This window comes from Ammospiza nelsoni, chromosome 1, assembly GCF_027579445.1.
Source record: "Ammospiza nelsoni isolate bAmmNel1 chromosome 1, bAmmNel1.pri, whole genome shotgun sequence".
Taxonomy (NCBI): Eukaryota; Metazoa; Chordata; class Aves; order Passeriformes; family Passerellidae; genus Ammospiza; species Ammospiza nelsoni.
In genome coordinates, this window is record NC_080633.1 from 143,497,843 (window position 1) to 143,508,005 (window position 10,163).

Genomic DNA, 10,163 nt, shown 5'->3' on the forward strand with positions numbered 1-10,163 from the left:
TCAAGTAAATGTTGGTACCTAATTTCCAGAGGTTTCTTTTCTAAGAAGAGGATTTAGGACTCTTTAGCTTCACTGAACAAAGGGTGAGGAAACTGGTGGTAAATGTACTTGAAATGAGAGAAATATGTATTCCAAGAATTTATCAGGAAACTTCGTTATTGTTTTGCTTAACATTTTACAGTAAAGTTCTTTACAATACTCTCTCTGCATTTTCAGAGAGTTAGTTAGCATCTATTAATATTGGAAAATCTGATTTTCTGACGACCTAATGAATCAATTGGGAAGTAGAGTGAGTGTGATTAGCAAAGCAAAGCAGATTCTAGTAGCACCTCTTATAAGCTGTTCTGCAGTATTAATTAAGAAAAGAGCCATGAATTGTTTTCCTGAGGAGGCAAGAGCTGTTTCACTCCTCATGCACACCCACCATCCACAAGAGCTGCAAAAGCTCCTTGTGTAACTGTGCTGGGGTTTCTTTGTAATTGAAACACTCAGGGAAACTATTCCTGAATGCCAATCTAACCTATTGAGTAAACAATAAAAAACCACCTAAAATAAGTAAAAGGGAAGCAAAAAGAATGCTACTATTATTATAGAATTGTGTAAACCAAAAAGGTTTTGCATTTCTTTGTCAACTTGTCATTGTTTTTCAGAAAGTTTTTTGACAAAGATTTACCACAGGGTAGAACTGGGAAGAAGCTCTGTGTGGTTGTGGCAATTACACACCAGCCTGGCAGCTTTGGGCAGAGGACAGCTCTCTGTGTTGTTTATTTGGGGGGGAGACAGACGACTTACACTCATCTCCTGATTTCAGTAGTGATGTGGGTTGTTTTGTTTTGGTGTTTGTTTTTTTAACATAGCAGAGTACTTTCTAAGGACTGTTTCTTCAGCCATCGGTTCCTATCAAATATAGTGAGCTGAGTTACAGCAGCAGTGCATGCAATGGAATTCTGCCGCCATTTTGTGCATGTGCAGGAGCTCCCCATCTCTGCTGGAAGGGCAGTGGTGATGCTGCCCTGAACTTTTCCCTCCAGCACTGGGAGGGTCCCTTTTTTGGCTGATCTACCAGATATCTTTTCTGCTAAAAACCAATTCACTAATTAGGCTTGCATTAAAAGTAAATTACTGAAGGTCCAGTCTTTCTAATGTTCCCCCTCATTTGTGAGTCCAGCTCTCCTCATCTAAATCCTAGTCCACATTCAGCATTTCTTAACAGGCTCTTTTAGAGCAGCTACTGTGAAAGCAACACACCCTCTTTTACCTCAGTTGCTAACTGGAAAACCCTTTTTTATTTTCTGTAGCTCCTTTCCTCAAGCTCCGGTAAAGTGATAGCTCAATGCTCAGAACTTGTCCTTTGTTAACAAGTGTATTTATTGCAAACCTGCAGAGTGAGTTACTTTGTGGTAAATTTACTTCCCAAGCTCTGGAAGTCACCAGGCAGCTCTGGCAGCAATCAGAAGCAGTCTGCCTCTATAGCAAAGGGAGGGGGAAAAGTCCCATTTAAAGAAACTGTGGAATAGTCAAATTCATTAAAGTAAGGCTGAGAAGCATTTAAGAAGGTGACGCATCAACGCAAAATGTCTGCAATATAAATTGTCTTTCTCTGATGTGTCTTCAGTCATGTAGCATTGAGTAGGAAAGACATATCTTGTTATTCAGCAAACCTTGATGCAAATTAATTCAAATAATAATTTATGGTATAAGACAGTGCTTGTTATGGAAAATAGGCTGATGGTTTAATTTAGGGCAAGAGTAATCAAATGGATCTAGCTGAATTTATTTTATAAAATATAATAAATGAAATGTGAACTGGGTAATGTTGAAAATGTTGACATTATGCTTATTTTTTGAAGTGCATTATTAACCAACCAAACAAAAGTAGCACTAAAGGACAGTTTTTTCAAGGAACCTGACAATAAATGCTTAATGATGAGACAGAGGTTTTATCTTTCTTTTCCCAGCTCATCTGAAATTAATGTTCTAAGTGATATGGCTGTGACTGCAATCTTGGCAGTGTTGGGGACAAGTCTCTATTTCTGTTTAGAGTTTCAAACAATAAAGGCATTGGGAAAGAGAAGGTTATTATTACCAAAGCATGTTTTAAGGCAAAATGCTGTTTTCCTGCTTATTGCCTGCTAAGCAGATTGCAGGGTCAAGTCTCCTCTTCTATTGAAGTCTCTTGAAGAGGACGTTTTTTAGGCATCAAAACCTAATTAGAGAAATTTGGATCATTCCACAGGCAGCTTTGCTTTTTCCAGCCCAACCACATTTCTCCTACTTTGAAAGAAATCTGAATAAATGGTTGGTCTACAGCTCATTACATCTTGGATGTTGGAAATGGAAGGGTCTTGCAGAGGCGTTGTGTCCAGCAGGTACATCCCAGATGCTGTTATCCATCACCCATGACTGTGGCAGAGACAGTGTGGTGCAGCAACTGAAGAGGGACATTAATAAAGTCAGGGGATGAATGGTGTGCAATGTCACTCACAGCTTCATATTCAAACTTATAGGGGCTGAAAGGATGACAAGAAATACTTCTTGATTTCATGTGGAGCTGATGGGCTGCTGTTTCTGATGGTTTGTTTCCTGCCTGTGTGGGTTTTTCCCCCAGCTTTTATGATTTATTGGATTCACTGTCAGAACCTGAGAGTTCTCTTTTCTAGGCATAGGCACAGTAGAATAGCAGATTTCCTTCAGATCCTTTAGGCATGAGGTCATTCCATGTATCATTGGAGTTTCTTTGCTGGTGTTTTGCCATTGCTTTCCCCTGCATGTAATCAGCAATTTGTATGTTTAGCTTACTCAGCACTGCTCTTGTTACAGAGTTGACTTAAATGGCTGGCACTTGTGCTGAAAAACTCAGCTCCCCATCTGTCTGCTGGAACAGGCTGTCATGTTTTGTGTGCTGGACACAGCTGTGTAAAATACATGTTCTGGTTGATCTTCTGCAGTTTCTTATTTTGGCGCTGGCACTGCCTTATCTGGGTGCTTTCTGCTATTTGCCCAAAGCAAGGGGCTAATCTGAAACCTCTGCGTGAGGCCCAGCCATCTTCTTCATTTCTATGCAGCACAGGACTTTGTTCCAGGAAAAGCACCGTTAAATTTGGTTAAATTTGCATGCTAGGAGCACGTGTGTGATGTGCTTTCACATTTTCCTGCAGCTTTGACTAATGAGTGTTTTGCTTTTCCTTCAAAGCCTTGTCACAGAGTGCAGTGCACAGGGCAGGTTAGCAGGAGGGAGAAGGTCAGTGCAAATCCCCAGGGAATAACATTTCCACTGTAATGAAACACCTTTTTTTCAGAAGACTCAGAAGCAATTCACACACCAAACAGGAGCAGCAAGATGGGTAACACAGCACTGGAAGTTGTTATGAATGGGTGTTTGAGATTGCTTAAAGAATCACCAGCAAAGGTATCAGTAAAATCCTGATCTAATATAAAGCGACAGCATGACAAAGTTCATTGGCAAGGTTCACTCTACTGCTTATGAGATGGTTAAGGCACACTTAGGGAAAAAGAAACAAACAAAATCCACTCAATCAATCCAAACCAAAATAAACTGAAAACTGTCTACCTGTGTGTGTGTGAAAAAAGGATAGAAAGGGCAAGGATAAGAAGGAATGCGGCCTAAAGTGCTTAACAGCCCTCAACAGTACTTAAACTTAACTCAAATTAAATGTAGCAATTTAGCAAAAGAGCAACACTTACCAGCATTTAACTTAAACTTTTCACTTTAGCAAAGCATTCATATGGGATTTATTATATCACAACAATAACTTGCTTATAGGCCTAACTTAGCACGTAAACATCTAAGAGAGCAGCATTTCTCCCATATTTGCCATAACATAAGTGCACAGTATGCACATAGTCAGTGCAAGGCACCTGTGAAAAATTCCCCTTAAAAATCCATTAAATACTCACTTCAGATGCATTTGTATTTTCCCAACAGGGGAAAGGTTGAGCTTTGAGGGTTGCAGGAATCAGCCCAGGATCCAGCCTTGTTCAGTGATCCCTGGAGTACAGCAAACCTGAGAGCTGGCTGGCTCTGAGAATTCCCACTCAGGGGATTCTGCTGGTTACAGCCACTGCCATGCAGGAGAGCCCAGAGGGGCTCACTTTGGACCACTGTTTATAGGCCATGAGAGAATTGGCTTTAGTCATAACAATGGTTCAATCTGGCCACACTTCAGATGGGCTACTTTCTTTGAAAGTGTGAAAATGAGGATGTTGTGCCATTCAGGAAAAAAAAAATTAAAAGTTTTCAAAGCTGTTCTAAAAAAAAAGAAAAAAGAATAAAAAGCAGGAGCTCATTAGACAGCACTGGTTCCTGGGAGCACTCAGTGTTTCTGCCAAGCTCAAGAAGAGCTGAGCCCAGGTGCTGCTTATCAAGGCCGAGGCCAAACGAGCATTTCTCAGATCACAGTGGAGCCTAAAATAAGGGGGAGGTGATGCATCACCACAGAAGTGCACAAAAGCAATGGGTCATTTGCCACCAGTTAATAAATAGAGACAAACCTCTGCTTTTGGGGATGTGTGTGGCAGCAGAAGCACAACATTAATCTGCCTCCGGAGACAGCAGGAGTACCAGGCTGTTACAAGGCCTGTAGAGACATTCCCCAAGTGCCTCAGGATGTGGATCCATGAATCAGCTCTCTCCTGGTGAATTTTAGGGGAACTTGTCTGCAAATTGCTGCAGAGGGTGAGAAAGAGGAAAGTGAGGCCTGTGAAGCATGTGAATAACATTGGAGGACTCTTAATGGAGAGCTGTCATAGCCATATCCTTCCTGCAAGGTTATTAACAGGAGTGACTCTTGAGCTTGAGTTCAGTGCATTACTACACTCAGACTATTCAGTTTCATGCTGAAAAGATGGGGATTAAGAATAAAACCAGGTAGGAGCCTGCATTAGCACTTACAGAAGTGGGATAGCCTTCAAACAAAAGTTTGTGGAGAGCTGGGATATGCTATAGCCAAAATAAAAATGGAAGAAGCAAACAGGGCAAACAAACCTATAAGTTTTAACAATAATTAGGGCCAAGTTAAAATGGTTTATTTATGCCAAAGGAAATATTAATTTTTGGGCTATTTAACCTGCTTGTGTTTTCCAATGCCTTTTTGACTTTTAAACTTTGAGTTACCCAAATGAAAAATACAATACTTTCAATATAAAAATCTCACAATGTTTAAATTGGAAAAGTTTTGAAGCAAAGTCCATAATTTTTTCAGAAAATAAACAGTTCATTTTCAAAATTATTAATTTAGGATAATACGTCTTAGGAGCATCTTCTGACTCCATCTGCTGTGAGAGTCAGTGCATGGGACAGGAAATGTTTAACAATGCTGTAGAAATATGCATGTCTCAAATCTCCTTTCTTTTGGCTTAATTAGTATTGCTACACTAATGTGCTGTGTCTTGGGCAGCTGTCTAGCATCTCTGATGGCTCTCAGTCTTGAGATAATGTCTCTTCCAGATGTCATTTTTGGGATAGATGATCTTACAAGGAAGCTGTTAATCAGGAAACTTGTGTTTCATGAGATGTTAGTGTCAGACAAAACTGCTTCATGGAAACTCTTCAACAGTGAAAGAAAAAAAAAACATTAAAAGTAGAAATAAAATTATCAGAAGGTTTCAAGGACATGCATCCAAGCATTAAGAAATGCCAGATTTTAGTTTTATTTGAGGACTAAATTCACTCCCCTAGTGCAAATAATCAAATCTTTTCTAATGTATTTTAGACATTTTCTGCAGAATTTCAGCTCCATTGGACAGTGTGTGTTCTGTTAATGATCAGTTAATTAATATTTTGTATGATCCCACACACTCAGTGGGTGACCTTTTTTGCACCATTCTTTGCTGTTTAGAAATAATCCAGAGCCAAGACACCTGAGAGAGACCAAATTGCAGCTGATCACTACAATGTGAGCCTCTGCATAGGACAACAGGTTCCCACTGACTCTGGTTCAGCTGCTTGAATACACATTTCCCAGCTCCTTGGCACTTGCTGAATGTCTGAGTCAGACCTTGATCTGAGGATGGAATTACTAATTCATGTCTGCATTGGTGCAGTATGTGAGTACTGCACAAACATTAATTACTCAGATCATTAATTTCTATAAAATACCTGCAACGTGAAGACAGATTGTTACCCTGGATTTAGAGATATGAGAAAACTTTGAATAAATTTTTCATTAAATAATATAATATGTTCACTGTTAGTGTTTGCTATGTGCAAGCCCCCCAGGAGGCTGGATCTCATAACCACCCTCATAATTCAGGGTGTATTCATGAATGCTGACACCTCCCACTCCTCATTTGCATATCCCTCTTCCTCTGGGTCTTCTTCCCCTTCCATTTTCTTTGCCTTTGCACTTCGTTCTCCACTTGGGGATGTCTCTGATTTCCCATACCCTGATCTCAATTTGTCTTAGACTTTTCTGAAGACCCCATTGTCTCCAAGAAACAGTCAGAGACTAGAACAGATGAGACCGAAATGTAATGGATGTTGCTAAATTTACTGATCACTTTATATCAGTGCTGTGTGCACTAGAGTTCTCCTGGGTAAATGAAATAGTGTCCTTCTCCTCAAAGAGGAAGATGCAACCCAGAGGAAGCAGCACAATGAGCCCAGAACAGAATAGCCTGGGTAGTAGAGACTAATACTTAACCTATAGTAGCAGTTTCCTGAAGAAAGGAGGGATGAGGTATAGGTAGGTGTGTAGGTGTGAACAGCTTTCAGAGGATATAAAAATAAAAGTGGAAAATGTCTTTTTTGTTAAAGAACTTGTAAGGCAAATTCTGAATAAGAATTTGTCATCAAAGCTGGAGATAAGCTTATGAAGATGTTTGTGTAGGGAAAATAGAAGTGAGGCCTTCCTGTAAGACAGTACAGAGGACTCTTGGTAAGGATGGTTATCACTGAAAGAATAAAATTGTACTGAACTACTGCTGCTGTGATAGGAAGAAAATGGGAATGACAGGAATTTTGCTAATATACCTGCAAGGGGTGTGTTATTCTGTCTTGGACAGAATCTTTTCTTATGCATATTTGGGTTAAATGCCATTATTTCTCTTTTTTTTTGCACTGTGCAAATGTTTGTCTTCATAATTCTGCACACACAAGCAGCATTTTTAAAAAAATGCTATGTGGTAAAAATTGAGTGATTCAGAGTTAAAGATGACAGCTTACCTGTCTGCCTGGAAATGCAGGGTATGGTCCTGCAAACATTTCCATTCCAGTTTGACACTTGTGAGTCAGCATTGAATAACTTGCCCAGGGTCACTCAATAACAATACTGCCAGAACCATAAGGAAATTTTTCATGTGTATTTGTAGAATTCTGTCTAGAGTTAGCTAAATTCCACAGGAAATAACTTTCTAAACAGCATGCAGGAAAATATTCACTGTGAGAGATTTACTGTGCATCTTTAGCATTTTTTCCTCAGGGCAAATTTCTGTTTCTGTAGGAATTAGACTTAGGAAGCAGCAGTCATGGTAGCAGTTGTGTAGCAATTGGCCAGAAGCAGACTGCTATTGCTGTAACTGCCTGAGCTTTAAATGCAGTTCAAATATTCAGAATTTTTCATAAATTTTATTTGATCATCTCTTCAAACAGCAGCAGTACATAGTATGCAATGTTTTTTTTATTAAATCACAAATCTTTCCCTGAGCATGGGGTTCCTCCCACAGAAACATACAGCTTTTTGGATTTGTAAATGACCAAAGACATGTGGGAGTGGAATAATGGAAGTCCTATTTTCTCATAAAGCAGGAGAATAGAAATTGCTATATCTGAGCAAAATTTAACATGGATCCCTGGTCAATGTTCAAATGTTTTCATGAAGAAGATTATTTGTCTTGAAAAGTAATGTAAATTCTTGGTGCAATCTTCAAAACTCTGTAGAAATAAACAACAGCACAAGATAGCTCACAAATGCACAGGTCTGTGGATTTTCAAGGAATTCTTGGTTTAAGAAACACTGTCCTGCTTCTCATCGCAGCTCTGGTGCTATGGCTTCCTTCTCTGGTGCACACATCTTTCAAATCAGTATCCTAGCCCAAGCTCTCGCAGCCAGGGGAATTGCTCTGGTTAGGGCTCCTCGAGCTCTGTCTGCAGTTAAATGTGTCAGGTTCTTTGTCTGTGCCAGTTTCACTTCAGGAAAGAGTTTAATTGCTTGAATCTGAAAGATGTGCATGGCAAATTCATTAATCCCACTGAGGTCTGTGTTTGTCTGCGGGTCAGCACCCTCGAGAACAGCTGTTAGAATCTTTCTGCATAACTATATGGCCAGAAACAAATTTCAGCAATTGAATGAAGATAAATGACCTCATCCATCTGAACTTCTGGAGTCAGCAAACCAGAACTGGGAAAACCATCACACTGCCACATTTCTGGTTGTTACATCTACTTAGGGCAAAAAAAGTACCGTGAGGATGACCCTTCATATTTTCACACTTCAGAAGCTGGCAAACTTTAGGAAAACAGAGGCAAAGGAATAAAACCCCCAGATAGTAAAAGACTAAATGTATATTCTGTCTTCTAAAGACACTGTCAAGATTTAAAGAATTATTATCCTTCTGCAATTTATGACCATCGTTCTCTCACTTCCTGTCATCCCATCAGCTGAGACACTGTATGAACTCTGTGGTGCTGTGAAGATTTCATTGAACCTTTTTCACTTTGCACCATCATCCTCACAGTGTCATTCAGGCTGTGATGTGGTGATGAAATGTGTCTCTCCATAAGGTGTCCTCCACTTAGGAGGATTAGAAAGCGGGGCCAAATATAGTTAAGTCATCATACAGTTTGAATTCATGTTGCTGGCTCAAGTTTGTGCAAATGGATGTAATTGGGTTCTTGGGGTTTTTTTCAGCTTATTTTAGACCATATAAATTTTTTTTGTCTGCACCATTCTGAGCTGTATCTGTGCCTGTCTTTACCATGCTGGATTCTGTGTAGTCTGCTTCCACAATTTATATGGTTGTATGGCAATGGCAGATTCAGATTAAATAGGTCAGATATTAATTATCATTATCAAAGTATTAGCTTTCATTTTACAGACTGCAAGGCAAATTATATAGAGGGTGAAAACCTGTGCTTTCTGTTTCTGTAGTTGAAGAGCACTGGAGAGAATTCAAGCACCTCCCCAGGTATTCTTCTCTAGATATAATGCTTGGGAGCTCAGATTATGGACTGAGCAAACAGGTGATAAGTGTAATTAAAATAACTTCCTAATCACTGCAGGCCACATTCAATCGATGCACTGGGAGTTAAGGACGCTGATCCCAGCTTGTGGTTTTAATCCATATTTTCTCATTCCATTATAAATACATTGTTCACTTTACCTATATATCTGAGGTGCACTATGGTTACTGGTGTCATTTTTGGCCTAGCAACCAAAGAAATATTCTTGGCTCTGTTAAGAGTCTTCTACTTTTATTACAATATTTTCTAAAATTTGCTCATCTGGGGATGTTCCCTTGTGCTGACCCACTACAACAGTAACACATTAATTCTAATGGTACATTAGAATAATTGTCTTGGCTACCTTAAAAAATTATTTTATATTTCCATCTAGAAAAGCTCCCCTTTAAAACGCTTGTATGTTTAACTTTGAGAGCAGAGATATTCAGTCATATCTTCTCTATCCCTGCCTGAGATTTGTGACACTTCAGTCATTCAAATTCTTTGACAGAGGTGCAAAATTACATTTTACATGCTCTGCTGCAATGTATCCCTCTGCCTTTTGCAGAAGTATGGAGCTGGTTGACTCTGTGGTACTGGTACCACCACACAGCTGCTTTAATTTAACAACAGAATTGACTAGATACTGAATGTATCACATTATGGGGCTGGTTTGTCACTAAGAAGAGCCTCTGCTTATTGATGGTTTTTCTTTAACAATGAGATTGAATGTTTGACAGAAAGACACTGAGCTGCCAACTTAGAGTCCCAATTCCTTAGTGCAATGCAACCCCACTATTTTAGAGGGAATGAGATTAGAGGATTACCATGTGTTTGCGTTGTCACTAATGACCATAAAAAGGCTTGGTGGTTAGAGTTCAGGGCAGAATTTTTCTACTTCAATTTCTACTTTCCTATTTGTGCTACACTATTCCATGTAGAAGATACATGTAAAGGCACCCGAATATCTTACTTTTTTTCATCT